The sequence below is a fragment of the Morone saxatilis genome, unplaced genomic scaffold, assembly GCF_004916995.1.
Source record: "Morone saxatilis isolate NCDOM2014 unplaced genomic scaffold, NCSU_SB_2.0 Contig3, whole genome shotgun sequence".
Lineage (NCBI taxonomy): Eukaryota > Metazoa > Chordata > Actinopteri > Moronidae > Morone > Morone saxatilis.
Genome location: NW_023339873.1, coordinates 21559342 through 21565868, shown reverse-complemented (window position 1 = coordinate 21565868; position 6527 = coordinate 21559342). Strand labels below are relative to the sequence as shown.

Here is a 6527-nt window from a genome sequence, read left to right as displayed (position 1 = left end):
TCTGGATGTCATATCTCGATCCAGCACACTGCACCCTTAGATAGCTTTGATCTCCCTGAGTTTGCGTTGCAGCTGTGGACGGATCTCAGCTGAGAATGACCCTGCTCAAATTCCCACAAGGGTAGCCACACGCCTGAAAGGCATACCCTGCCTTTACGCCTTGGTTCTGTTCTTACTGTGTTATATACTGTGCACAGTATTCTTGTCCGGCATCGACACCAATTCAGCAAGGGCCATTGTGGACCGTGCATTCCTGCTGGGCTTCAGCTAGCCACCTTTTTTTTGGCTTTCAAGAAATACCAGAGCAAGGCAGAGCCATTTTTCCCCCCTATTACCAGAATGATAATGGGTTTCGCAGGGCGCTCGACCGATTATGTCCAGCCAACTAACGAAGGTGTGAAGATAGGTCAGCGCTATGGTGAGAACTCTGCCACTACAACAGAATAAAGCCATTAGCTTTGCAAATAAATAAGCATAAAATGATATTCAAGATGCTGGAGGTGACCACTGCTTTGAAAGAATGGCATTATCTTATAACCTCCTGGCAGCTGGCGGCCCCTTTTCTTTCTAAACATCTTGTACTTTGTATGTAGTGCTGTAGCAGTGAGACCGTGCAAGCGCATAATTTATACGCATCTTCACACCCAAAAACAATAAAACAATTATACGGCCATACTATAATGCACTTTCTGGGACCTTCAAGTTGTGCCAACAAAAAGCCTACGTCAGTACTTTCTCAAATCCCTTCATATAGTCCTTTATTTGGGGCCCACTGTAACCAGTCCACTCAGCCCCTGTGTGCATTAAATCAGTGACTGATTAAGGTACATGCAACCTTTTTTGAAACTAGTTACAATAATGCAAAACTTAACCCATTACGTCCTTTCATTTTTGTGGATTGTTGTTTTTCAGACCACACTTCTGACCCCCTGACACTAGGCCAGTGAATGCTGACAGGATGTGAACTACAGGGGAGCCAGGGGGAGCTGGGCTCCTCAAGACATGATTTGTGAAATTTCTAAAATATTATATATAAATATATATATATAAGTAAATATATATGTAATGTATTTTTTCTAAATCTTTGTTATCATGGATAATATGTAAACTTGGGCTATTATCGTGCATGAGGGTGATTCATCACTAATTCACTTTAATAAAGATACCACTATTCTTGCCATTACCACTGAAGCATGGCTGCACAAGATCATCAACTTCAGAAAATATACATAAAATAAACTTTCCTAGTCCCATTCAGTCTGCACACTGAATCGCCATTTGTCATTTCCCCCCGAAAAAAAGCGAGCTCCCCCGAAAGCAATGGCATACATGCTGAATGCATGTATGTTTTCCAGAGTGTCAGCCAAGTGTCTCCTCTCTGGAGCTTTCTGCACTCTAAAAAGTAATTCACTGGATATATTGTCACCACTTATAATAAATGCATGGTTGCAAGATAAAACTTATTTTTACTTTTTGATTAAGATAAACCTTTTGAGTTACAATCGTTATTTTGAAGAGTTGTGTTGACATAAATAATGTGGAAAACTAGTTGGAACAAGTTTTTATAAGTAGCCTAATCAACTTAAAAACTTGTATTTATGTTTATTGCTAAGTAGGTGGAAATTAGAGAAAAAGCTGATTCCCCTAACTCAATTACATTTGTTGTACATCATTTCATTAAAAGTTGCCATAACTCAAAAAGATAGATGCAAACTGTTTTTGTTGAGCAAAAACATTTGTTTTTAGAGCTCTCTGCAGCTCTGCTCTCGTGCAGCCACAAACACAGCAGCAGCTTCTTCTCTGCTGCAGTTGCTGATTTGGCTCCTTTCTTGTTTCATTCTAGTTTCAGGACTTTTTCATGTGAACTTTGTTTTTACTCTGTCAATGCTCCACTATGTTAAGTAGCTAAAACGGTCGGTCTGCTATTTGATGCTGAGCAGATAGTGTAAAGTAAGTTTTCTTAGAGCTGCCAGCTGCTACTGCTGGAAATGAGTTTGATGAGCGTGGTGAGAGTAACTGCATTAAAGGTGAAGTAAGTGATTTTTTTGTTTAAATTTGTGTTTAAGTAGATGTACATTATGACAGCCATCACTGATATAGAGCGTTCAGTCAGTAACGTAGGTCTCCCAGTCCCTCCGTTCTCCAGCAAACAGAGAAAACATTTTCTGCTATCCCAGTCTCACTTTATCCAATCAGAAGAGAGAACTCCACAAAGATGCGGTCTTCAAGGGCAGGCAGCAGAATGTCAGGGTGTGAGAGTGGACTGCTAACTGCAAGAACGGACAGGAAGTTAGCCAAAAGCATCAGCATCTTATATACAGATATATATTTGACAGCAATTACGAGAGGAGTACTAGCTTGAAATGGGACAAGGGAAAAGTCTTACATGCTGGTGGCACTACATAAAAGTTTTACGATAACCCAAATACTTTTCTCTCTAGGGACCATGAATATCTGCTCAAAATGACATGGAAATCCATCAACTAGCCTGATTGCAGAGATTTTCCACTGCTCACCAAATTATTTGACTGATAGCTCTAGAGCCGTGAACACAGAGAGACAAGGACACGTAGACAAAGCAGAGGCTGTCACCTTAAGAACACAGACAACTCCCTACATAATCAGGAAGGCCTAAATCGATGAGTCTGCTGCATCATTGCATTCGTCAGAAGATCAAGAAAGAGTTTCCTTCGTTAACTCTGCCAGCGTCAGAGAGGGAAGTCTGAGGTCAGACTGAAACCACACAGACGCACACAAATGAGAAGCTGTCCCTTTAGAGTTTCAGAGTTTTATAAAAATATTCTTATCACATTCATCACTGTAAAAATATGTAATTTGAATATTTATCATTATGACAACATGCTTTGACCATGGTATCATATCTCTGTAACAATTAAATCTTCCATCATAAAGTCATAGTTGATATTTTGGACCCAAAAGTTATACATATAATTGAACATACTTTTATAAAATTTTAAGTAATGGTCTATTTCCATAGAAGATACAGCTTTCAATATGTCATCACTGTGGAGCAAGATTTTGTTGAGGTTCTTTAACAAATTAAGTTCTGAACTTAATATACTTACAAACAAAAGTTTTGACAATACGCCAGATCTATAACGATGCAAATTGTGAGCATAATGTCTAATAACAGACGGACTTACAAATTCAACAATATAAAATTATGACCATGACAACAAAATAGTTCCATTCCCATGCAAACAGCCACGTGTAAACATTAGACATTGTTTCCCTTATAGCACAGAAGCACACCTGGACAGATGCATGCCAGTCACCCAAAGCCATTTGGCCAATTTCTTAAAATGACAAGTATTTGAAAAAAATATTGAACCTTAAATAGTAACACTTTTTAAAACAAACATAAGTCTTCAAAGTTGAAGTTAGGGTCAAAGTTGTGAAACAAGCAAAGAGGGAAAGGACAGTCCGGTCACATGATTAAGAAATTACTGTTTAAAGCAAGACTGCATAACTTTTGACAAAAAAAATAACCTTCCTCTTACAATTAAATTATATTTGTTACATGATGATGAACAAAACACTGTAGACAGTTGGTAGTTGGTTGATATTCATATTCTAAATGTTTAATCCCTACCAAGCAGCCCATAAATATAAGTATTCAACCTTCTAACTCAGCACATTGTGTTCATGCACTGATCAAAACAATTAGCTACCATGCACTCAGGATGTGCTCCTATAGTTTCATTTTACTTCAAGTAACGTTTTAGGTTTGTTCTGATACTGAATTATCTTTATCACACAGGGTCAAACTATTGTTATAGTCTTGCAGTCATTTTTTAAACCAAAAAAGAAACTGGTTTTTATCTTGATTAAAGGGTTTCTTCCTACAGTGAATCTTCTAACAGTACAATTAGAAGACTTAAATGTCATGTCCTGTCAAGGAACACTGGTACCACTTTCTAACAAGTTATCTATTAATGTTGTATTTAATTTTCGTTTGGTTTGATTAATTTAAAGTTTTAAATAAAGTAATTTAATTTAGAGATTAGATTAATAAGCCATTAATAAAAACAACAAATAGTCTAAATGATGTACGATGTAAAAATGTATTGATAATTTCATTTGTAGCTTAATTATTTCCTAAAGAAATTATGAATACAATCCAAAAGGGATTTTTTACAACCTGGCCCAGTAAATGTATGGTCAAATATGGATTAACACCAGTCAAGAACTAATTTTACATGTTCTATGTGAAACTGAAAGTAAAACATTTAAAGAGGTACTAAAATATAAACTGAATTATGTGACTGTACTGTGATCAACATCAATGCTGGTGTTAATATTGACATTCTTAACAAAGTTATGAATATTAGAATTTCATGGGTAGAAAATAGCTCAACATGTTTTAAATCACCCTGAACCTCGCAAGGCCAATACTGACACAGAGTTGACCATTTGGGACTACTCCACGCCATGACATTTCCACCTGCCCCAGCCTCCGAGTGGGAGTCTGTGAAACTGTACAGTGATATCACTGTCATAATAAAAAATGCGGCTGAAACACCTCCTGTGCTTTTTTTAAATTTTGTTTTGTTGCTTCTGTAACTGTAAATTGTTATAATGTTGATTCTGTTGTGTTTGTGTCTGCTAACTGCATGGTCACGCAAATGCACGGGTATCAGGGACTCCCAGGTTATTCTACCACACCCTCCTTCAGGTGTTTCTTTTAGTTTATTTGCACTGGTGTAACTTCATTAAGGCACACCAGATTTTCTCTAGGATTTTAGGCTACACTAATGTTGTTGACTTAAACATTGTTGTTAATAATGGCTTACAACTAATCTATAAAGCCTGACGGTGCCCGGGGATCTTTCTGTGTGGACTTCTGGTCTCCTTTTCCAGGTTAACTGCTTACTCTAAATACAGTTACCATAGGTGTGAGTGTGTTGTGTGCCAGCCTTGTGATGAACTGCTGACCTGTCAAGGGTACACCTCGCCTCTTACCCAGTGTCAGCTGGGATCAGCTCCAGCCCCCACACGACCCTGCCATGACCCTTTATAAAGGGTACCTCATTAGAAAGCGGTACTGTACTATTGTTTAAAGGACTACTGGCAGGTCCCCCTCCAAGGATTTGGTACCTGAGTGCACTATTAATTACAGGTCACTATAACCTCCCGATGCATTAGGACCTTTTGTCAATCTCGAACTGCCAGAGAAAAACCAGAGAAATGTAAACAGGGCATTTACAGTGATGAGCTCTTACATGGTGTCAGCTGCTGGACCAGAGCTCAGTGTAATCACTTGAGAAAGAAGACAATGTTTTTAGTCCAATGCCATTAGATGATGAAGATGTAAACACAGCTGGGTTGGGCAGCCAGCTCTCATTAGGGCCACTGCTGCATTGGAGCCCTGCAGGCAGGTTGGTTGTGGTTGTATTCTCCACTCACTCTTAATTCAGCTTAGTCTGGTAATGAGTCCTCTTAATCCCACTCCTCTGAGACCTCTACTTGCATGGTCCCTGATTGGTTCCTTGTGTCATTTTAGCTGATGTTTTTGTCGATCTCTTCAGTCCTCTCTGTCTTTTGGTTCTGCTCCTCCATTGCTATCACACAGCTGGGCTTCCCATCGCTGTCCACATATTTGTCGGTGTGTTTGTTATTTTGTACAATTAAGGGTGTGATAGTTTTCTCATCAGTCTGTGTGATTGAATTTGTGTTTTTCCTGTCTCTTTTTAAGCTGTTGAACGTGTTGGTGTGTGTGAGCAGCATCACAGTTGGCTGACCGTTGTTTTCATCTGTGGCCACCTCGTGGGAGTCGGTGGCTGGGTTGCCTGGGCTGGCGTTGCCACGGCGACAGCAACAGCATAGTATCCTGGTAGCGGGCCGGAATATGGCTCTGTACAGGCCACGGCGGGCACTTTCACTTACGAAGCAGTAGAGAGCCGGGTCAGCCACGCAGTTCAGGCTGGTTAGCAACAATGACAGGTGGTAATAGTTAAATATTCCTGGAAAATAAGAATACAGAGCTAATGGTTAAGACAGCAAAAGATTTCATCATTAGTTTGACAACCCCACCTCTTTCTTCAACTCGCTGGCTGCTGGTGTCTTTGACAGTGTTTTGTTTTGCAGATGCCTAGTTGGTCTGGACCAAGTGTGAACCTATCATGACATCACCCATTGGTTTGTGGAGTACCGTTTTGAAGCCTTGAGCTTGGCGTTTTGGCCACCGCCACAGTAAAACGGAGCCAGCGGGAGCCAGCAGATCAGACATACTGCATAGTTTTGACTCGTCCGTAGTCAGAAATAATGGCGGCTCGCCTGGTTACACACAATCTTGTTTTACAGATAAACAGTACACTAAAATATGTTATGTGATAATATGTGAAATAGACATACGGAAGAGTAGCGGAATCTAGCTTTGTATTTCATTTGTATTTGTATTTACGTAATATTACTAAAATTAGACACATCTTATCACAGACAGATGCAGAAAAACTAATCCATGCATTTGTTACTTCAAGGCTGGATTACTGCAACTCTTTATTATC

At 39.4% G+C, this 6527-nt stretch overlaps 1 pseudogene; it reads right to left on the bottom strand.

The window, feature by feature from the left end:
* Window positions 1–5460: 5460 nt before the first annotated feature.
* Window positions 5461–6527, bottom strand: part of LOC118337180 — a 3097-nt pseudogene continuing 2030 nt past the window's right edge.